Source organism: Schistocerca americana, chromosome 6 (assembly GCF_021461395.2).
Source record: "Schistocerca americana isolate TAMUIC-IGC-003095 chromosome 6, iqSchAmer2.1, whole genome shotgun sequence".
Taxonomy (NCBI): domain Eukaryota; kingdom Metazoa; phylum Arthropoda; class Insecta; order Orthoptera; family Acrididae; genus Schistocerca; species Schistocerca americana.
Genome location: NC_060124.1, coordinates 480,099,603 through 480,124,965, shown reverse-complemented (window position 1 = coordinate 480,124,965; position 25,363 = coordinate 480,099,603). Strand labels below are relative to the sequence as shown.

The window sequence follows — 25,363 nt, the reverse complement described above, 5'->3', positions numbered from 1 at the left end:
CAGATATTCTAGTACATCGTCTGTCAGTTAAATTAAAATCTCTGTCTCTTACGAGTGTAGAAAGCGATTGGCGACATTATACAGTACGACACGTTGGTTATAGTGGCGGCTGCTCATAACCTATAATATATCACGCGACTTGTAAAGACAGTCGTATATCACGTCTAGGTTCATTATCTCAGTAATAGCTCTTTTCCCACATAGATTTAGCATTTGTTATGTATGAAAATATGTAAATGTACAGATTGCAAACTGTAGAAAATTTCTAAAACAACAGAAAATAAAATAAAATTTATGTCTTATTGCTAACAGTAGCTGCTGAATATTGGCTTTAGTATGATATAAAATAAAGAAAAGTTTTTATTTGATCCTCACACATTACTAATAGGGCATCAGTTATTAATTAGAAATAAAAGAAAAAGGGCTATAAGAAAGAATCCAGCAAATACCACTTTTCCGAGAATTGGGAGTTTTACTACATTGGTGTCCAAAATTAAACAACAAAGGGAAATTTTGCAAGGTTGCATTTACTTTGCCACAAAACAGTATAACAGGTGATAGTGAAGCAGGAACAATGTAAGGAATACAGAACGTACACAACTGCAACATGCACAACGGTAGAAGAATATGTTCTCCGTTTCTTTCAATTTACCGGATCTGCGCGCACTTTCTGACGACTGGTTAATGTGCTCAGTATCGGGTGTGACCACCTCTGGCAGCAATACGGGACTGAAAACGACGGTGCATGCTGTGAATGATGTCATAAATCTCGTGTTGACGCAATAACGCCGATTCTTCGTGCAGAGCCACTCACAAGTCTTGGAGAGTGGTAGGTGGATGCTGACGTGATGCAACCCGTCTCCATAATACACCCCAGACATGCTCTATGGGATTCAAATCAGGAGAGTGAGCAGGCGACGCCATGCGTGCAATATCTTCTGTTTTCAAGAAAACATCAACCAGCTGTGCCCTATGAGGTCGAGCATTACCGTCCATCGATGCAAAGTATGGGCTCACAGCACCTCGCAACAACCGCTCATGAGGTCCCGAGATCTCGTCACGATACCTGACAGCAGTTAAACCTTCCCCATTCACCAATACAATTTCATGAGGAGGTTTTCGAGTGATTAACATAACCGCTGCCCACACCATAAAGAATCCTCTTCGATGTTGGTTTCTTTCCATAATTTTTAATCGTGTTCCACTTTTCCTTCAGATGAAAATCTACATCTACATCCATACTGCGCAAGCCACCTGACGGTGTGTGGCGGAGGGTACCTTGGGTTCTCCCTTCAATTCCAGTCTCGTATTGTTCGTGGAAAGAAAGATTGTCGGTATGCCTCTGTGTGGGCTCTAATCTCTCTGATTTTATCCTCATGGTCTCTTCGCGAAATATACGTAGGAGGGAGCAATATACTGCTTGACTCCTCGGTGAAGGTATGATCTCGAAACTTCAACCAAAGCCCGTACCGAGCTTCTGAGCGTCTCTCCTGCAGAGTCTTCCACTGGAGTTTATCTATCATCTCCGTAACGCTTTCGCGATTACTAAATGATCCTGTAACGAAGCGCGCTGCTCTTCGTTCGATCTTCTCTATCTCTTCTATCAACCCTATCTGGTACGGATCCCACACCGGTGAGCAGTATTCAAGCAGTGGGTGAACAAGTGTACTGTAACCTACTTCCTTTGTTTTCGGATTGCATTTCCTTAGGATTGCATCTGCTTTACCGACGATCAACTTTATATGATATTCCATTTTTAAATCACTCCTAATGCATACTCCCAGATAATTTATGGAATTAACTGCTTCCAGTTGCTGACCTGCTATATTGTAGCTAAATGATAAAGGATCTTTCTTTCTATGTATTCGCAGCACATTACACTTGTCTACATTGAGATTCAATTCCCATTCTCTGCACCATGCGTCGATTCGTTGCAGATCCTCCTGCATTTCAGTACAATTTTCCATTATTACAACCTCTCGATATACCACAGCATCATCCGCTAAAAGCCTCAGTGAACTTCCGATGTTATCCACAAGGTCATTTATGTATATTGTGAATAGCAACGGTCCTACGACACTGCCCTGCGGCACACCTGAAATCACTCTTACTTCGGAAGGCTTCTCCCATAGAGAATGACATGCTGCGTTCTGTTATCTAGGAACTCTTCAATCCAATCACACAATTGGTTTGATAGTCCATATGCTCTCACTTTGTTCATTAAACGACTGTGGAAATCCGTCGAGAATCACTCTCCAGACTTAATCGGGACACGTATGTGAAAAGAACAGTGGTCCATTGTTTGACCTTCCAGGACATGTTCACGACTCCACTCTCGATGTTCCCTTCAGTGAAGACGCGTTGGAGGCACACATATATCAAATCTCCGACAGTAAAGGCCACTCTGCCGAAACCTTCTGTACACCATTTGCCCGATACAACACGTCCATTGGATGCTGAGAGGTCAGATGCCAGTTGCCGTGCAGTAGTAAGACGGTACCGTCGTACATTTAAGCCAAATAACGGTCCTCTCTTTCTGATGTTACATGTGCTCAGTCCTGCCCTGGTCGTTCTCCATAAACTGTCGCCTCATCCGAGGAACAACAAAACGATTTACATTGAGCCATCGGGCCAGATGAGTTTGCGTCTGTCCAGTGCTATGGCCGTCCACAGCAAAGAGTCTGGTAGGCGTCTTCTGTGTGCCACAATCCACCATGTGTGACTGTGTACATAGCGACTACCCGGCAAACACAACCCGTTCGATAGGTGCCCCTATGTCATCGTTGGCGCGGTTGTGCGTTGACCGAAAGGCCGTCTTCCGTGCAGAACACGATCGTACGGACATCTGTTTACAAGTTTGCATGATCGGGGAAATAGCGGTCTGTTGCTTTTATTTTGGACACCAGTGTATTTGGGCAGTAAAATAACTGATTCCGAAGCAGAGAGGTTTAAAATGTAGACTCACAATGACAAGAAAAGCGTTTCTCAATAAGAGAAATTTTTTAATGTCGAATATAGATTTAAGTGTTAGGGAATCTTTTCCTGAAGCAACACTACTGGCCATTAAAATTGCTACACCACGAAGATGACGTGCTACTGACGCGCAATTTAACCGGCAGGAAGAAGATGCTGTGATATGCAAATGATTAGCTTTTCAGAGCATTCACACAAGGCTGGCGCCAGCGACGACACCTACAACGTGCTGACATGAGCAAAGTTTCCAACCGATTTCTCATACACAAACAGCAGTTGTCCGGCGTTGCCTGGTGAAACGTTGTTGTGATGCCTCGTGTAAGGAGGAGAAATGCGTACCATCACGTTTCCGACTTTGATAAAGGTCGGATTGTAGCCTATCGCGACTGTGGTTTATCGTATCGCGACATTGCTGCTCGCGTTGGTCGAGATCCAATGACTGTTAGCAGAATAAGGAATCGGTGGGTTCAGGAGGGTAATACGGAACGCCGTGCTGGATCCCAACGGCCTCTTGTCACTAGCAGTCGAGATGAGAGGCATCTTCGTTTTTTCGGATGAATCCAGGTTCTCTTTACAGCATCATTATGGTCGCATCCATGTTTGGCGACATCGCGGTGAACTCACGTTGGAAGCGTGTAATCGTTATCGCCATACTGGCGTATCACTCGGCGTGATGGTATGGGGTGCCATTGGTTACACGTCTCGGCCACCTCTTGTTCGCATTGACGGAACTTTGAACAGTGGACGTTACATTTCTGTTACGACTCGTGGCTCTACCCTTCATTCGATCCCTGCGAAACCCTACATTTCAGCAGGATAATGCACGACCGCATGTTGCAGGTCCTGTACGGGCCTTTGTGGATACAGAAAATGTTCGACTGCTCCCCTGGCCAGCACATTCTCCAGATCTCTTGGTGAGAGGTCAATGGTGGCCGAGCAATTGGCTCGTCACAATACGCCAGTCACTACTCTTGATGAACTGTGGTATCGTGCTGAAGCTGCATGGGCAGCTGTACCCGTACACGCCATCCAAGCTCTGTTTGACTCAATGCCCAGGCGTATCAACGCCGTTATCACGGCCAGAGGTGGTTGTTCTGGGTACTGATTTCTAAGGATCTATTCACCCAAATTGCGTGAAAATGTAATCACATGTCAGTTCTAGTATAATATATTTGTCGAATGAATACCCGTTTATCATCTGCGTTTCTTCTTGGTGTGGCAATTTTAATGGCCAGAAGTGTATTTGTCTGGAATGTGAAGTGAAACGTGTGCGTGGAACAGTTTAGACAAAAGAGGAATAACAGTTTTTCATATGTGGTGCTACATAAGATTGCTGAAAACTAGACGGACAGATCATGTAACTAATGAGAGGTACTGAATAGAATTGGGGAGAAAAAAATTTGTGACACAACTTGACTAAAAGAGACCTGGTTGGACACATACTGAGGTATCACGGGAACACCGTTTTAGTACCGGAGGGAAATGTGAGAGGTAAGAACTGTAAAGGGAGCCCTAGAGATGAATACAGTAAGCAGGCTCAAAAGGATGTAGGTTGCAGCAGGAATTCGGGGATGAAGGGATATGTATTAGACAGAGTAATACGGAAAGGTGGACCAGAGCAGTCTTCGGAAGGAAGACAACAGCAACAGTTTTATAACAATTTTGTTCTGCATTTCCTTGCTTTCCGCGAAGCAAACTCACTGGTTCCGTCATTTGAAGTCATCTTAACGGTTGTGTCTCATTCTGTCGACAAGATAGCGAAATCTGAGAGTCTTCTTTTACCCACAATCTGTCTTAACTAGTGATACTTTCACCTTCAATTTTCTGGAACTGCGTCTAGAGGATGCTGCAGTGACTTGACATTATAAATATCCTCAAAACTATTTCCTGTATTTCCTTTCTTAGTTTCTCCACCGTCGCGTCTCGGTCCATTTCTCAATCGCCAGAAATCGGATAAACCGGAAACCTTCTGTCAAATAGCACATTTGCTTCGGCACCCGCTCGCCGACCTTTGAAGTACTACACTGCCGTAGCGAAGCAGCTGCAAGAACTCCACTGCTCAAAACGATTGAGCTGTGTAGACGTCAGTCCGCAGCTCGTGGTCGTGCGGCAGCGCTCTCGCTTCCCGCGCCCGGGTTCCTGGGGTCGATTCCCGGCGGGGTCAGGGATTTTCTGTGGCTCGTGATGACTGGGTGTTCTGTGATGTCCTTAGGTTAGTTAGGTTTAAGTAGTTCTAAGTTCTAGGGGACTGATGACCATAGATGTTAAGTCCCATAGTGCTCAGAGCCATTTGAACCATTTTTGTGTAGACGTCAGCTGTATGAACCAAACGCACAGTTGCCACAAAAATTATGTTAGCAATAGAAATCTGTTCGGCAGTATTTGTTTCTTCGTGATGCTACTTGGTCGAAGTGGCGCTGTAGAAGTGAACTTCCCACAGGTAGAAGGGGGAAAGAGAACTCACGACCCTTCCCAATGTAGTCTCGAACCATCTTTCTTGTTTTTTTTTCGTCACGCTTTGAGTCGTTACGTACTTGAAACCATGGAGGGGGTCTATCTCGCCATCCCCTAGGTATAGCCCTGGCCTGGTGGTGTCACTGGCGCTTCTCATCGTTTTTGTTTAACGAGACGTCGATTTTAGCTGTGTAGTTAGTGTTTTCCCATACAGGCGTGCAAGTTTCAACAGCGAAGTACGCAAGTTCTGATGCCATATTGTACAGTGTACGTGAATCTGCCCACATTTTACTTGCCCTTTGTACCGAGTGACTCCATCTGACAACCGCACGTTATACTTTTTATTGCATTACTTTGATTTCCTCTGCATTGAACACTAAAAACACTTCAGAATCATTTGAAACTAAACAGAAGCAGGTTGCATAAATTACATTACTACTTACCTACACAGTAGCAGAAGAGTGGCATCCCACCCACTGGCTCCTGAGCAAGGCAATATGGGACCACTGTCAGTTGACCGCTTATTTACTGAAACTTCAATGTCCTTTCTACTGACACGACAAGCATCTATAGTCAACAAGTAGCAAAGGAAGAAGCAAGAAAAGTGAGAAAAGAAAGAAGAAGAACCGAACAGAAAAAGGGAAAATGAAGTGTTAAAGGTATTGTCGGTGCCCGATATTAAAGAAAGGGCCGGTTTGCATCAGAAATGAGGTTTGTATTTTGGCGTAGCAGTAGCTCTGTACTCCGCCACAGCTGGCCGACAGAACCGTGGGAGAGAGAGCTGACTCTGAACTCAAGTTTCATTTTGCTCCCTCATGGTCTTTCTTATTCTCTTTCTCTTTGTCTGACTGTCTCCTACTTTCCTTACGGTGCTGTGGTTCTAGTGTAGCATGTTTTTTGAGTACCGAGAACTAGTGTTGTCGGTCTCTTTACCGGATGCGACAAAATGCATTCTTCCCACAGGCCTGTGTCGCAGAGTGACGAGTTCCGGCCATTACGTGCTTCCTACACCGCGGCCCAGTTCCATCTTCTGGGAAGATACCGGACTGTGCGTGCTACAGGCGCAGCAGGAGTCTCACCTGCGTTTTCTACGCGGCAACAAAGTCGGAGGGCGCAGAGAAAGCTGTCCCGACGACGGAAGGTAGTCAAGCCCTAATCATATTATGAAGGTTGAATTTTTTGTTGGAGATCATAAATGACCTCCCGCCAATGGCAGCCACGTCTGAGATGAGAAATGTTACTCTGTAAAGCGGGTGAACACTGGAATATAAGGTCGCCGCCGGACTGCACAGAAATACAATACGCTGATCTGCAATTCATATTGAGAACAGTTACCGAACGTACTTAAATCACCACGATGTCAATCGTAAAATTTCGATACACCTCTGTACTGCAGCGTTATTGAAAAAGAGGGAACAGATTTCAAACATTTATAGCTGCCAAACTACAAAAGATAGAAACCCAATTCCAACGTTCCTCGAAAGAGAAAAGTTCAAAACTTTTATGCATTCAGTGTGAGAACTGTTTGTTACACGACAAATGCCAGAACAGTGGCTCATTTTCTGCCACACACGAAGCAGCTGGTATCTCGTTATCGAATTCAAAGCTTCAACATTGCGATGTCGCATATTTCCAAGCCAACGTGCTTAGAGAATTTTGAAGTCATAAACGGATCAAGAGCCATCTGTCTAGATACTCTGTAACCATAATGACGTCGAAACGGAAGTTGACAGAGAAGGACGAAACACTAAACACGTTTTTCCAAATCTGTTTCACTGTTTCGTTCGTCGCACTAACGTCAAAATTACAAACCGAAATGAACAACCGCAGGACAGCAGATCAACTGAAATTACTCAACAGGGAACCGAGGTAAGGCTACTGGACTTAGTATACCAATATGAATGTACATAGTGATCATCTTATAGTAGCAGCGTATCGTAGGTAAGTGGAGGAGGGAAGCGTTCTTCGTGATTGAATAAAAGCGCAGGTCATTTCCGTTTTTATGAATCACTGAACAGCAATACAATACTGTAGGCATATGTCGCCGAAGTTATTATGATTTACGATTGTGGACATTTTTACGCTCGCGTATTACGACTTTTCTGGAGACTGAAAATCTCCTTTCTTGGAAACGACGTGGATGCCATAAACAACGGTCTTGGAACCCAGCTCGTTCTATTCGTCAACGGCACCCAGAACGCAGTAGATACGGGAATCAGGTTGATTCCCCACCCCCTATATGTGGATACAGTTCCGCACTGCCGTCTACCGAACAAAACACGAGCTTAGGAAATGTCGGACCAACTGTGTGATCGGGTTGTTTCTAGCAAACAGAACACAGCAAGTCATTCTAATGAAGAGAACTCTTCAGATGTAAAAGTAACTTCGAGTGTACCCAATGGGAGTGTTATAGGACAATTACTTTTTCCAGTCTACGTAAGTTCCATGAGACCCTTCGCAGATGATCCCCTTGTATGGCAGATGTGCCAACGCCAAAAAATGTGAAATGGAAGAAGACTTACAGAGGATCAGCAGTACGTGCAGCGACCGGCACTTGGCCACAACATAAACGAATGTAGCTTATTGTGTATAAATCGACAGAATACTCATTTCTGTATGAATGCATTATTGTAGAATAATCACTGGGAGCAGTTTCACCCTTTAAATATCTGTAAAAATGGGTTCTAAACAATTTAAAATCGAACGACAACATAAAACTAATAACGTGTAAAGCGGATGGCAGACTGAGCTTCATTAGAAAAAATAAAATCTGCGTATGGAATTTCTGAACTGGAGTTCGGCGCCTGGTGCAAGTATTTTATGCTGACGAACTGGTGATGAGAACAACGCAATACCCTATTTCGAGCGGAGGAAATCGACAACCTGGCCGGGAAACGAACCCGGGCCCTGTGATTGATAGTGAGCAAGGCTAACCACAAAACGGCGCACTGCTGAGAGATTCTTTGGAACAATCGTTACGAAGTACAGTCGATCCACAAAGAAAGTAGTTCACAGAACCTCGTTCGACCAAGAATATCGCTCGTCTTTCTCGGATCCGTACCAGATAGAACTGGTAGAGGAAACAGAGAAGATCCAAAGAAGAGCAGCGTGTTTCGTTACAGGTTCATTAAGTAAGCGTGAATACATGACGGAGAGGCCAGTCAATTACAATAGCTCATGTTACAAGAGGGGAGTTGTGTATCATTGAGTAGTTTACATAGTAATATGTATCATTAGCAGCATCACAATGACTACAGTCTCCTACCTAGGCGCTACAAGGGATGTGTCACAATGCGATGATCATAGAATTCTTTATGTTTCTGATAAGTACACTACTGGTCATTAAAACTGCTACACCACGAAGATGACGTGCTACAGATGCGAAATTTAACCGACAGGAAGAAGATGCTGTGATATGCAAATAATTAGCTTTTCAGAGCATTCACACAAGGTTGGCGCCGGTGGCGACACCTACAACGTGCTGACATGAGGAAAGTTTCCAACCGATTTCTCATACACTAACAGCACTTGACCGGCGTTGCCTGGTGAACCGTTGTTGTGATGCCTCGTGCAAGGAGGAGAAATGCGTACCATCAAGTTTCCGACTTTGATAAAGGTCGGATTGTAGCCTATCGCGATTGCGTTTTATTGTATCGCGGCATTGCACCTCGCGTTGGTCGAGATCCAATGACTGTTAGCAGAATAGGGAATCGGTGGGTTCAGGACGGTAATACGGAATGCCGTGCTGGATCCCAACGGCCTCGTATCACCAGCAGTCGAGATGACAGGCATCTTATCCGCATGGCTGTAACGGATCGCGCAGCCACGTCTCGATCCCTGGGTCAACAAATGGGGACGTTTGCAAGACAACAACCATTTGCACGAACAATTTGACGAAGTTTGCAGCAGCAGGGACTATCTGCTCGGAGACCGTAGCTGCGGTTACCCTTGACGCTGCATCACAGACAGGAGCGCCTGCGATGGTGTACTCAACGACGAACCTGGGTGCACGAATGGCAAAGCGTCATATTTTCGGTTGAATCCAGATTCTGTTTACAGCATCATGATGGTCGCACCCGTGTTTGGCGACATCGCGGTGAACGAACATTGAAACGTGTATTCGTCATCGCCATACTGTCGTATCAACCGGCGTGATGGTATGGGGTGCCATTGATTACACGTCTCGGTCATCTCTTGTTCTCATTGACGGCACTTTGAACAGTGTACGTTACATTTCAGATGTGTTACGACCCGTGGCTCTACCCTTCGTTCGATCCCTGCGAAACCCTACACTTCAGCAGGATAATGCACGACCGCATGTTGCAGGTCCTGTACGAGCCTTTCTGAACACAGAATATGTTCGACTGCTGCCGTGGCCAGCACATTCTCCAGATCTCTCACCAACTGAAAACATCTGGTCAATGGTGGCCGAGCAACTGGGTCGTCACAATACGCCAGTCACTACTGTTGATGAACTGTGGTATCGTGTTGAAGCTGCATGGGCAGCTGTACCTGTACACGCCATCCAAGCTCTGTTTGACTCAATGCCCAGGCGTATCAAGGCCGTTATTACGGCCAGAGGTGGTTGTTCTCGGTACTGATTTCTCAGGATCTATGCACCCAAATTGCGTGAAAATGTAATCACATGTCACTCCTAGTATAATATATTTGTCCAATGAATACCCGTTCATCATCTGCATTTCTTCTTGGTGTAGCAATTTTAATGGCCAGTAGCGTAAGGTGGCTACCAGAGACAGAGATTGTTTTTAAGACTCGGCGTGCGTATTGACCAATTTAAATCCAGACAATAACGCTCAGGTGCAATTGATATGGGTATATAAAACTCAAGTGTAGCCATCATGTTAACACACTACTCTCACACCATAGCCAGTGGCGAGGCAGAGAGCTTTGGGTGGGTGTTTGGAGATTCTGGCAGTGGCACTGTATAAACATTATAGTAATGTTGAAACTTCCTGGTAGATTTAATCTGTATGCTGGGCTGGGACTCGAACATGGAACCTTGTCTTTTGCACGACGCTCTTATCAAAGAGCTGTCCAGACACGATTCACGACCCTCCGTCACATTTTTATCTTCGCCATTAATTATGGTGCTGTCTTCCAAACTTCACAGAACTTCTCCTGCAACCTTTACCAGACTAGCACACTTAGAGGAAAGGATATTGCGGAGAAATAGCTTAGCAACAGCCAAGTTCACGACGGAATATGAGCTATTTTTCAAACTATATGCCGGCCGGAGTGGCCTAGCGGCTAAAGGCGCTACAGTCTGGAACCGCACGACCGCTACGGTCGCAGGTTCGAATCCTGCCTCGGGCATGGATGTGTGTGATGTCCTTAGGTTAGTTAGGTTTAAGTAGTTCTAAGTTCTAGGGGACTTATGACCACAGCAGTTGAGTCCCATAGTGCTCAGAGCCATTTGAACCATCAAACTATATGCAGAAATGTGACTCTAACCCGATTCCTTTAGTTTCGCGTTCAACGCTCGTGTGTGGATAGCTCTGCATCTTCATTCGCTTTGGGACATGTACTGAATCCTCCATTTATTTTTCACTACAGCCATTACTACGTCTTCCATTCCAGTCCACATCCTCACTCATTTGTTTTCTTGTCTGATCTAGTGATTCCCAACATTCATCTCTCCATAACTCACTGAACGGTACACACTAGCACAAAGGCATAATGACTAAATTTTCTGTTTCAGATACATTACAACCTTCGTTTGAAAACCCTGTTATCAAAAGTACCTTGGATTACTTTTATTTCATCATTCATTACTTATATTAAATATAATTGACTTCTTATTACTTTCTAAATTTTTTAAATGCAGTCTTCGCTGTTTTCGAAATTTATCTACACTGGAGGCAAGCACAACAATGTCATTCACAATAAGAGGGCAATTCTGGTATATTGTAATAACACATATTTCTTCTTTCTATTGCCAGTTTAGGTACCGAAAACTTCTCAACAGCTTCTGAGTGTAATCACTGTGTGCTGATATGGAATCTCCTTCCCTGATTCTTCTGCAGGTCCGAATTTCACACTATCCTCATGAACTCTTTTTAAAGTTGTATCTTGCGCGTATATATTCTTCACTGAGCTAACATAATTTCGATCAATGCCTTGGTTCTTGAGTATGGTTTGTGCAAACTTTGTTTAAATTCAGTCAAAGGTTTTCTGAAACTATGTATTAATTCAGTTCATGAGCTGAAATTGCCGCTCTCGGATGCCACAGTGCGATTTCCCGCATACTAACGGTACAAAAATATCTGTTATATTTCGTCCCACGCATGATTTTGGTAGAAAGTGGACATCAAAATAAGTCGGTTTGGCAACACTAAACACATGTGTGGCATGTTTCTCTATTCAATCCGCATAGCCCTGTTGTACGGTTGCTGTGGTAGATAGAGCTTCGCGTTAGAATATTCGAGGTCGAGAGTTCTATTGACGCTCTAGTTCAAATTCTTATCTTTTATTTTCCAATTTTAGACTACGTGGTATGACGTCTGGCTTCTTACTCGTTTTACAGGAATTACGACAGGGCTTATAATAAAAAGTGCAATTATTTGATACTGACCATTTTTGAAATACGGGAGTACAGTCCCGTCATTATTCGTCTTTTAACGACGTATTTTTGTTTTAAACGTTTACTCCCTTAGTTTCCACGCATCCTCCCCCCTTCCCCCTATAATTTCCCGCCCATTGTCAGTAATGTGTGCCTTTTTTAACGTTGGGGGGAAGGGGTATAAACGAAGGAAACGGACGTAATGTTGACAAAGGACCTGAAAGAATGGAGGGGTGTATTACGTGGAGAGGAAGAGAGTAAATATTTAATAAGGAACTACGTCTTTAAAAATGGAAGAATAAAACCATTGTGCTCCATATTTCTGTGTCTATCAAATAACTGTATGTTTTTACTTTTTTATGTTTATTTATTTTTTTGTATAAGACATGCTGTAATTGCTGTATGACGACTAAGGAGGCATATGTTCTGTCACGCAGTCTGAAATCAGAAAATAAAAAAAAGCGCTATCCCTGGAATCGAACTCGAGTGTTATAATGCTAAACTGTTCCCACTCCACCCGCCGTGGAGCACAACTGCAGACAACTGAATGAGAGTATTTGTGGTGCAAGTGATTACGGTATTGCCAAATGGCCTTTCTTTGACGTCTATTTTATACATTTTCTACCAAAAATTTGTATGCGACAGAATTTTGTTGGAGACATTTTGTGGTATGACGTATCAGTACCACCCCACGATATATCCAGGCTGGTAGAATGGCAACCTTCGGTCTGACGCCGACAGCGGTCGACGGGATGTAGTGGAGCCAATGGTGCACATCCGCTGAGCCACAACTCCAGTGGCTGTCTACTACATGCTAGCAGCCTCCACTCTCCAGGACACTAAGCAGAAGCTGCCCAGTCACTGCTCTGTGTCCATAATTGTTGCTATTGGACGAGTTGGACTCTGTTTCGGGTCTTCCCTCGCTTGGAGAAATACAAGTTAAGTAAACCTTCTGTGCTCTGTGATGACTTGTTCGCTAATCATTTCTGCTCCTGTCCAGCTTTCCAAAGACGACAGTTGCTACACCACTCTACGTACAAAGTCGTACACCTCACATTTTTGTACTGTTAGTATGAAAGGAATCACGCTGTGCCGTCTCAGTGCACAAATTTTGGTGCACGCTGTATAACTCTGTTCACTACTGACATCCATTGTGCAGTAATCACTCTTACAGTTTGATTGGTTTTGACTGAATAAAATCCAATGTTTTTTCTATACAACAGAAAAAAACAAGCTTGGTTGCTCAAGATAGGATTATTCAAGCTTCACACTTGACGCGTTTCGCCTGTTCTAGGCATCATCAGACAACCTGGGCAAATTACAAACTAGTAAAAGTATAAACTGCTAATAAAGGCAATAGTAAACGAATAAATTAAGAATAACAAGAGGAACACATACACCGTCTGGACTACTGAGCACAGCGCCACATTTGTGCTTCAGGGAGAAGTGAGGGGTATAAATTTCTACTCATAAAATAATGCACCATAACTGAAGTTACCGATAAAAATTCTTGCTAATCGTAACCGAGGCGTCGAACGTAATTAAGTGTCCCATAGAAGTGGGAGGTAACAGCCAGAAAGCCATTGCGAACGCTTCATTATATCACCTAGAAGCAACACGGAGAAATGTAATGACAGTAGCAAAAAGAAAGCTATTGAAGCGTGCGAGGATACCTAACGCAGGCAAATAGGCATGTTCAGTGAGCAGAAAAAACTCCCGGGCGCAAAATACACCCATATAACTCGGCAAATGAATAGGCACTAATAAAATTAAGAAACAGCTAAAATTATTAGTAAAAATGTGAAGCAACGAAGCCAGACGCAGCGCTAAACCGGCAAACTAACTGTAAAGATGATAACTTACCGACGAATAAACCGCCTCATGAACACAAATATGGTCTGTTTACAATACTACGACCACTACCTGTCATGCCGGCAGCTAGACTGCCAAACATTTGTGAAGGCCCCATGTTGATGTTGTTTCCAGGTGATGTAACGAAGCATTGACAGTGGCTTTCTGGCTGTTACCTTCCTGTTCAATGAGACGCCTCGCTTACGATTGGGAAGAATTTTTATCCATAAGCTCAGTTATGGTGCAATATTTTGAGTCGAAATGTGTACCCCTCACCTCTATTGAACCACAAATGTGGCCCTGTGCTCCATAGTCCAATCGGTGTATGTTTTCCTCTTGTTATTTTTAATTTTTTGATTTGTTATTGCCTTCAATAGAAATTTGTACTTATACCTAGTTTGCAATTTCCCCAGATTATCTGATGGTGCCTAGAACAGGCGAAACGCGTCATGTCAAGATTTAATCTACCCTCTTTATTTGGCCAATATCTGTTTTCAGAAATTTTGGAGCATCCTGTACGTTTGTTACAATTTTTTTTTTTTCTGAAGAAATTCTTAAGCCAGTTCTGATGGCTATTTCTTCCGGGAGATTTATTGTGTTATAGCAGTTGCCACATTTTCGGAAAGTGTAGTAAAATCATCTGCAAATGCAAGACAATTGGTTTCGATCGTTTTGCTTCCTCTTCCTAACCTTATAGGTGAGATGTTGAGTTCAATAAGTTTTTCGTTCCAAATTCTTACTATTTTCTCTAACACACTATTAAAAGAATCGGGGATAGCCCGTCACTTCATCGTACGCCTGTTTCTATTCTTAAAGGCTGCGAAATTTCTCCCATTAATTTTACTTTACAGACTGTATCTCTAAGTGTTTTACGGATTAGGTTTGCCAGTTTATACTTCACGCTGAATTCTCGAATTATTTTATCTATAATTTCTCTGTCAACAGGATCGGAAGCCTTTTTGAAATCCACGAGCATAACTACAATATCCTTTGAGCTAAGTAATTTGTGGCGGGTTACTGACTTGAGATTAAAAATTTATTCTGAGCATGACCTTCCCTTCCTAGAACCACCTTGATATTCACCTAAATGACTGTCTAGTGTCGTTTCTATTCCGCTTACTAAAATCTTGGAAAACGCTCTATACGCTACTGGCAGTAAAGAGATTCCTCTGTAGTTGTTTACATATTGTTTTTAACCTTTTCGTGGAGTGGATGTATCAAGGCAACTTTCAATTCCTTTGGGTTTTTTTTTTCTATTTTCCAGATTTCTTCAAAGCAAAAATTTAGCTCCTTTGCTATACTTAGCAAGGACCCCTTCAAAAGTTCAGCTGTAAAAGAATTTTATCCACTAGCTTTGCTGTTTTTGAGGGTCTTAACTACTTCTTGAATTTCTTCTGTTGTTGGTGGTAAATATTCTTCCGAATTTGCATTAATATCTTAGAATTTCAATTTATGACTTGGTTCAGGACAGTCCAGAAGCTGATGAAAATATCTTGCCAGTATTTCAATGATTTTAATGTTTTTCTCTTTTATTCTATGTTGTTGGTGCCACATTTAGTGAATGTCTTCTATTATTACGAAGAAACTTGGAACATAACTACTATCTTAATGGGTTAATTCGTGAGACAGCCCAAAGCACTCTGCGGGACGATGCACTGTATTTGTTCACAGAGCTAAAATAATGGCGTGGGACGAAAGCCTCCCGCCGGGTAGACCGTTCGCCTGGTGCAAGTCTTTCTAATTGACGCCACTTCGGCAACTTGCGCGACGATAGGGATGAAATGATGATGATAAGGACAACACAACGCCCAGTCCCTGAACGGAGAAAAATCTCCAGCCCAGCCGGGAATCGAACCTTGCCCCTTAGGCTGTCCAGTCTGTCGCGCTGACCACTTTTTTTTTATGGCAACAGCGCATGGCGGCCTGGATGGTCACCCATCCAAGTGCCGACCACGCCCGACAGCGCTTAACTTCGGTGATCTCAAGGGAACCGGTGTATCCACTGCGGCAAGGCCGTTGCCTGACTCAGCTACCGGGGACGGACCACAGAGCTCAGAGTAAGGAATGGCTGACACGGGGAACGCACTGCTGCCCCCTCAGACGGTGTTTATCGGTGCGAGTCTTGTGGTGAACTGAAGCGGGCAGCAGACGAGTGGTGGTTGACAGTTGTATTACTGATGTCTTCCTGGCCCGGCGGCACTGAATGCCGGCAGGTAATTGGTTGGGACGTTGTCAGGGCAGGACAGCGAAGGGGCCGCGCCACTTCCTGCACAGGCCAGGCGTGTCCGGCTCGTTTCTGAATACAACATTCACGGGGAACCCAGGTCTTTTCAAAGCAGCGTGCCAGAAGATCATTCCGACACATCTGCGCACTAGTAAACGGAGCCAGTGCCTACGTACAGCTCTGCATCTGTACTCTTCAAGACGCCATATGGTGTACGGCGAGCGGTTTATGATGAACCGGAAACATTTTTTTCCCATCCTCTTTGTAACTTTCCCCATGCTCGGGGTCGATAAAAATAGTCATCACTCAAACGATTCACAAAAATCAAGCTGCGAATATAATTAATGTCATGTGGTAAATTGTAAATCTGCAGTCTCGAGGTTTCTGGACCCAGAGTTTACATGTGCCCTCAAGTTTTTCTAATTATATACTGTGGAAACACTGATAAACTCAAAAGAATTCTTCATAGCACAATGTTTGCACCGCAAATAATTCACAGAAGAAAATGTGCAGGACCAAGTGAAATCAGACATGTTTTCGCACTGTTGCCAACATACTGTTCGTTTGGGTGGTGTTTACAGAAATTAAAAGTATAAAAGATATACAAGACTTACTACAACGTCAGTTCGCTCTGTGCTCTCCTCTCCAGTTTTAGGGATGTGACATCTAAAAACCGAATTATAAACATGAACTTAAAAACAGAATTAAGCTGCGTGAAGAATAGCGTTACTTTAATCTATATTAGTATTAGGTTACAAGAGTTTCTCCTTTACTTACTGATTTGTTTCGAAAAGAATATACGTATTTCGAATGCATATATTTATTAAACTTCAAGATATACGAATATGAAACGTTACACATATATTTACGAAACCCTGAAGTTCAGATTACAGATTTTCAATATGTCCTGCATCAGCGACACGAACAATATCACATCTATACTCAAATTCCTCCCATACTCGGGCAAGCATGTGCTTGGTAACTGATGTTATGGCAGTACGGATCCGGTTCTTCAACTCTCCCAGGCCGGCCGCTGTGGCCGAGCGGTTCTAGGCGCTTCAATCTGGAGCCGCGCGACCGCTTCGATCGCAGGTTCGAATCCTGCCTCGGGCATGGATGTGCGTGATGGCCTTAGGTTAGTTAGGTTTAAGTAGTTCTAAGTTTTAGGGGACTGATGACCTCATAGTGCTCAGAGCCATTTGAACCATTTGAACCAACTCTCCCAGGTTCTGTGAGTTTGGTGGTACAAAAAAGTTGTCTTTAACGAAACCCCGCAGGAAGAAGTCAGAAGAGTCAAATCCAGTAATCGTGGGACCCAGCTGAGAAATGCTAAGTTGCCAGCTGCTTGACGACCAATCCAACGGTTCGGTACAGTTTCATTCATATATTCACGCACTTGGCGACTCCAGTGGGGGGGGGGGGGGGGGGGCGTCATGTTGAAAAATGAAATTGTCTTCGTGCAGCCTCGGAAACAACCAGTTTTGTAACATAACGAGATACTGCTGACCGTTAATCGCGTTTCCATCAAAGAATGGGCCGTAAACAGTTGATCGGGATATCGCACGAAAAACATTGACTTTGGGCGAATCTCGTACATGTTCAATGGCTGCATGTGGGTTCTGTAGGCTCCAAATTCGAACATTGTGTTTGTTTACCTGATCACTAACATGGAAAGTCTGTTCTTCACTGAACACGGTGCGTTGTGCGACAGTGTTATCATTGTCAATAGCATCAAGAATCTCGTTACAAAATGCCTCATGTTTGTGTTTGTCATCAGGAAGCAGAGCTTGTAATAGCTGTAACTTGTACAGCTTCATAACCAAAATACTCCAAACTGTTGTTGTAGACAGTTGTAACTTCCGACTGGCACGACGAGCTGATTTTGAAGGACTTCGTTGGAAAGCAGTTTGAATTCGTGCAACATTTTCTTCAGGAACACGAGTGCGGCCACGACTTGTAACCTCCCCACCGTAATTTTAAAAGAAAATGACGATACTAATTAGAAATGCTGATGGACATGGCTCTAAGCGTAACCTGCCCACAATCAAATGTACTGACAATGGCAACAAAAATGTGAAATTCGCAATCTGACTCAAATATAAATCCTTCAAAAAATTAAAGTCCATTCAGTGACAAGAAAATTCAATTAAACCGAAATATCGGTCTTTGGCCCTGTGTAAAAACAATCAGAATTAAAGTCTTACCTCAGAATAAATGGATGTCATATATCTGCTCTTGTTGTTGCGCACCACTTGGAGGAACTACATTGCAAATAATAATATTCTCCTTTTTTTTTTTGTAATTCTAGTGAAATTTTTCTTCAAAAAGAAGTGGAATGAAATGGGAAGTGCAACGAGATCTTTAGTTCAAAAAAATTAAACTTTTGAGAAAATGCTTTTGAAATAAAAAATTATTATTGGGAGACTTGTTGGAGAATAATTACAATAAATAAAATTTTTCATTATCTAATGATTATATTAATTAACAGTATACCTTATTCCTCATCTTGACCATTGTTGCGGACCGCCTACATCACACAACCGCACTGGGCTGCTACTACTGACCGACCGCTCTGCATGACGACTACAGACTGAGTACTGCTCTCAACTACACAGAGCTACAGACTCGCAACGACTGACTGACTGCTACTCTTGCATAGCGACAACTAACTCGCAAAGACTACTACTGACTGAGAACCGCTCGCAACACTCGCGCGGTCAAGCGCATACTCTCTGGTCACAGATGCTACAATGCCTCGCCATCGCTGCTGCGTTACATACGTGTTTCATAACCCTCCACTCGGGGGGCAAAAATTTGGCAGCGATGGTGAGTCATTTGGACTTGCCAAGCGCGGCAAAATTTTTCTTTAATTAACAAAATCCTACAACTTACAGAATATTTAAATGTTGTGCACACGCACTAAGTACAAAATATATCAGACAAGGACAAAATGTGAATACTAAACATAGTAGCAAATCAGAAAAAAGTATATACAAACTTTTTGACAGATAAAGTGCACAGGCACTGAAAAAATTCTTTAGCATATGCAGAACAAATAAACAGACTGGCAAGAATAATTAGATGTAGTACATAAAGTAAATGTTGTGCACACGCACTAAGTACAAAATATATCAGACAAAGACAAAATGTGAATACAAAACATAGTAGCAAATCAGAAAAGTATATACAAATTATTTGACAGATAAAGTGCACAGGCACTGAAAAAATTCTTTAGCATATTCAGAACAAATAAACAGACTGGCAAGAATAATTAGATGTAGTACATAAAGTAAATGTTGTGCACATGCACTAAGTACAAAATATATCAGACAAAGACAAAATGTGAGTACAAAACATAGTAGCAAATCAGAAAAGTATATACAAATTATTTGACAGATAACAAAGTGCACAGGCACTGAAAAAATTCTTTAGCATATTCAGAACAAATAAACAGACTGGCAAAAAATATTATGTTGACAAGTGTACATGCACTGAAAAATGTCTTTAGCATTTTCACAACAAATAAACATAATGGCAAAAAAAAAAAATTCATGTCCAAAGTGCACATGCACTGAAAAATGTCTTTAGTATTTTCACAACAAATAAACATAATGGCAAAAAAAATTCATGTCCAAAGTGCACATGCACTGAAAAATGTCTTTAGTATTTTCACAACAAATAAACATAATGGCAAACATCATGTCGACCAGTGACATAAGTGTACTCACACTGGAGTTTAGCGAATCGAAAAATGTATAACCTATGAACATAAATGATGTTACCAAAAAAATTTTTTCTTTATGTGACAAGAATCAGGATAGGAAAGGGAAGGATTGCATCATGGTTGTAGCACTTTAGATTGCACACAGCTGCTCTGAAAGTCCATATCTTTCCACAGAAGTACAACACCAAGCGACACAACTTGAAGTTCTTTTCCCATCAGAATTTATCAGTGTAGCCAAGACACTGAACTGTCGTAGTAATGTTCCATGTTTTCATTTTGGCAGTACATTAGGTACACCAAACAGTGGGACCATAATAATGTCTTCATCGCTCATGGTGGTGGACAGCATGTCGTGTCAACACCACACTCTTACAAGGCACACCAACGTAGAATTAGTGCAAAACCAAATATAGTGCTCCATGATCACTGGGATAAACAGGACAAATGGACATTGCAGTAATTCAGGGTAGTCAGCTTATGAGGTGAAGGACATCAAGTCACATAATATTGACAATTACAGTCTTCATTGATAGTTCGTGGCATTCATAGCCCAGTTATTGAACATTTCTGTACCAAGTATGTAGTATTACAGAAAAATGTTCATTAATTGTTTTACACAGAATCAGTAGCCTTCTTTTCCTGGTTACAAAATATTATGAAATAATCGCATTCTTTTCAGTTACAGAGTATAATCAAGAATCATTAACCTTCTCCTAATTACAGTTAATTAATCATTTGTCATTAATTAATCATTTGTCTAATTACAGTTAATTAATTATTTGTATAATTACAGTTAATTAATCATTTGTCGTTAATTAATCATTTGTCTAATTACAGTTAATTAATTAATCATTTGTAGCCTTAATTAATTACAAAGCATTATTAAACAGTACCATAGTTAATTAATTATGTGTCATTCCAATCTATTAAGAATCATTAGTCTTTTCCTAATTACAAAGCATTATGAAACAGTCACATTTATTTCCAATTACAAAGTATGAACATTGAAAACAAGAGTTAATTAATGGCATAATTAATAACAATTTCGTTGATTGACATTAATTATTGGCACTCAGTGGCCATCAAGTATTGAATAAAATCATCATTCAGTATTATTCAGATTATTACGAAGTCATTATTAAAAATCAGTTAATTACAGTCAAATCATTAGTAATCACAGGCATTACAATAAACAGTGGCAGTTATTAGCTAGTGACAAAGCATTATTTTGAATATAGTCTCATTAAGAGGTCATTACTCGAGTGACATGCTATTCAGAGTTGATCAGTATTATTCAGAATTATCATAAACTAGTGACATTATGTGGGACTGGTAATACATTTTTTTGGTAGCAATGCATTGCGTTGGGATCGATAATTAATTGCTGAGGCATAATACTTTTTGCTTTTGACCTATTGCTGCAAATGAGGATAGGTAACGTCATTCGTCATGAGTCAGCTGTAGCAAGATTATGTAACAAGGCAGTGCATGTGATCACATTTATAAATAATAAACACAAATGGGTAAAAAATATAAAAATGCAAGTACTAGAACAGGTATAATAAGTAACAGGTTTAGTAAGTGTCATGAAAAACTTCTCCTGGAAAAAATACAAAAACGGATTATTGACCTGAAAGAAGAAACGCACACTATGCTGAAAAGTAGTGAACTTCGAATTAACAAGTAGTGAAATGTGTATAAAATGTGTTCCATAGCTGTCCTTTCCAAAACTTTCCGTCATCCTACTATGCAATGTAACACCTGCTGTCAAAGCAAACTGCAACAAATACTTAAATAACTACGTAGCATAAATACATAACTTCAACATTATCCTCATCTGTAAAGAAAAAACTTCATTATCCATCACTTCATTATCCATATTATCATAACTTCATTATTATCACCACCTGTAAAGAAAAACTTCATTATTCATAATACCATATCCTTCATCATTATTCATCAGTACTCATTATCATCTGCAAAAAATCACTTCGTTACTCATTACATAACTATTCCTTATCTCTAGCATATTTCATCACTAAAACTAAGATGTGTAGTTCTCTCTGACAGCCTGCATCAATCACCTTGTATTCTGAAAGAAAAAATTAGTTAAGACTGCTATTCTGTGATGAGTATAGTATAGTCTTGTTAATGCTTGTTAATCCTGATCCATTTACCCTTCCTCATAAAGTTATTGCATCTCCTTTCGTTTATTCCGTAGGTGAAATTCCCATTTATGTCAAATTTATTTCTTAGAATCATCATTCCTTTCTGAAATTGATGAACAAAGATTAATGTCTTGCATTTAAATCCTATACCCACTAAATAATGACTGGTTTATGGTGACACAATTAACCATACAGCATAACATGACAGAAAACGTAATATGTCCAAGACATTGACAGTGTTCGGATGCGAAAAAATGTACACAGAATAATACAATGCAGTAGCAAAAAAAATGTGAAACAGTCACGATGTTGAGATGTCATAAGGCAAAAAAAAAATGTCAAAGTCGACTGGTGTGTGTTATATCTTAACTATTTCATAGTGCATACAAACAAAACTGGAGTACAGTCATATACACAAAAAAATGGAAAATGTGCACGGTCTGATGTGTAACGACAAGAAAAGCGACCTGCTAACCTTACCTTGCCGGGCACTTGCCAAAAAAAAAAATACGATAATCATCAATAATTAGTCAGGTGAATTAATTGCATTAGTAAATGGCATCATAGTGTGTTGAATCATACAGTGGTTTCACTCAATAAACGGTTTAATGTTTGAGATATGGTGATTGCCTTTCGATTTTCTGGTTCTCAAAGTTTCGACGTGTACAACATTGGGGTGAGGGATGCTGCGAATCCGATACGGACCTGCGTATAGAAGTTCAAATTTACTGCACTTACCTTTTAATTTGCTGGATAAATAGTGTGTACGTACTAATATCTTCTGTCCAACGTGAAAGTCGCGGCGTGTACAAACCTGTTTTTGCTGTCTTCTCCGGCGCTCTGCGGCACGTTTGATGTTGTTCAGCGCAATGTCAATTATTTCGTGGTGTCGTAGGCGACGATTTTTGGGGAATTCTATTAATTCTTTAATTTTGTTCGGTGGTTCAACGTTTTTCAGTATAACAGTCGGAGATAGCATAGTGGATTCATTTGGAATGGAATTAATTACATCTTGGAATGAGAGTATGTGTGTATCCCAATCAATATGTCTTTTGTGGCAGTATATTCTGCACAGCTTACCAATTTCCTTCATTAATCTTTCACAAGGGTTCGAAGAAGCGTGGTACTTGGATATATAAATCGGAGAAATGTTTCTAGCTCGTAACATGCGTGTCCATACACTACTACGAAATTGTGATCCATTGTCGGAAATTACTTTCATTACATGCCCTACATGAGATAGAAAATGTTTTACAAATGCATTTGAAACAGTTTTAGCAGTAGCTTTGCGTAATGGAGTGAAAGTAACAAATTTTGAAGTGAGCTCAACAGCGACAAAAATGTAGCAAAAACCTCTGTTAGTTCTCGGAATCGGACCAAAAATATCTACTGCGGCCATGTGTCTTAATTTCACAGGTATAATGGGATATAAAGGAGGAATATGTGAAGTGGTGTCTGATTTAGCTTTCTGGCAAATTTTACAAGACGCTAAAACTCGTCGTATACGTTTTTCCATGTTGGTAAAATAACAGTTCTGTCTCAGTATAAGAAAACATTTTCGTGCTCCGTAATGTGCGTAACTTAAATGAGTGTACCAAATTAGTTTGTTAACCAGTTCGTCAGGAATGCATAATAACCAAATGTTGCTGTCAGGATGAGAGCGGCGAAACAGAATGTCATTGCGTACAGTGTAGTGGTTTCTAATCGTAACATTTTTCTTATCTTGCCAAAGCTGTTTAATTTCTTTCCACACATTGTCTTTGTTTTGTTCTTGTGCTATGTCCTGTAATGACGATGAAATAAAATTTTCAAATGCAACTTGCTGAATGTACATGACACTGAAATTTGCTTTGCAGAAGTGGGTTGCTACGTCTTGCTGATTGTTGCTGAGAGAACGCGATAGTGCGTCTGCTATAACATTTTGTGTGCCGGGAATGTGAACAATCGTAAAATTAAATTCCTGTAAATACAGCTTCCATCTACTTAATCTATCGTGAGTGAATTTAGCTGAAAGCAAAAATTGTATTGCTCTGTGGTCTGTGTAAACGGTGGTATGTCTGCCATAAAGAAAATGCCTAAATCTCGTGAAAGCCCATACAACACATAATGTTTCAAGTTCTGTAACAGAATAATTTCGCTCAGCAGGTGACAAAATGCGGCTTGCAAATGCGATGTTTTTGATTACTATTGAACCATCTTCTTCAATTTCCTGGAAAATGTGTACGCCTAAAGCGGTGTTAGAACTGTCGGTGGCAATGGAAAAATTTCTAGTAAGATCTGGGTGCGATAATAGTGGTGCATTCAACAGAGCATTTTTCAAATAACATTCTCGTGAGCAAAATTCTGCGTATCAAAAGTAATGTTTGCGTTACTGTAATATGCAATCTGTGCTGTATCTGGTTAAAATCTATCGTACGTGTTAAGTGAAATTTTTCTTCAAAAAGAAGTGGAATGAAATGGGAAGTGCAACGAGATCTTTAGTTCAAAAAAATTAAACTTTTGAGAAAATGCTTTTGAAATAAAAAATTATTATTGGGAGACTTGTTGGAGAATAATTACAATAAATAAAATTTTTCATTATCTAATGATTATATTAATTAACAGTATACCTTATTCCTCATCTTGACCATTGTTGCGGACCGCCTACATCACACAACCGCACTGGGCTGCTACTACTGACCGACCGCTCTGCATGACGACTACAGACTGAGTACTGCTCTCAACTACACAGAGCTACAGACTCGCAACGACTGACTGACTGCTACTCTTGCATAGCGACAACTAACTCGCAAAGACTACTACTGACTGAGAACCGCTCGCAACACTCGCGCGGTCAAGCGCATACTCTCTGGTCACAGATGCTACAATGCCTCGCCATCGCTGCTGCGTTACATACGTGTTTCAGACTCTTTCCTTTACATACACATCCTGTATCTAGAAACTGTCGATACCATCTGCGAATGTTCCACCCATCCGAAGGATCAATCTGGTACCTCAGTCTGAAACGTCTTTGCACTGTAATCACGGAATTGCACTTGAAAACTCGAGAACACAAAATGACTTCTGCTGTGGAGTAGCCATTTTAAACATATCACGGTTACCAAGCAAAACAGAAGACAACTGGCATCTAGCGGCTATTAATATAAACTAGACTATGTATTCGTTTCTGCAATAGCCGAGCCGAGGCGTAGCGATCGATAGTTTGGACAAAATAATACTTTGTAATATGTATCTTCTTTTTGAAACACCCTGTATATTAACTGATAGCAACCATATTTCAGTCCACTATTATTTTCTCAGTAGTGTCTCTCAGAAAAATAAAAGAAATATAATTTTTAAAAAATTTAAAAGGACTGAGAATATATGCGTGGAGTGTCTCCTCTTAAATG

At 41.2% G+C, this 25,363-nt stretch overlaps 1 pseudogene; it reads right to left on the bottom strand.

Annotated features, from left to right (window-relative positions):
• Positions 1–15,761: 15,761 nt before the first annotated feature.
• On the bottom strand, positions 15,762–15,879 carry LOC124620476 (annotated as a pseudogene).
• Positions 15,880–25,363: the final 9,484 nt, after the last annotated feature.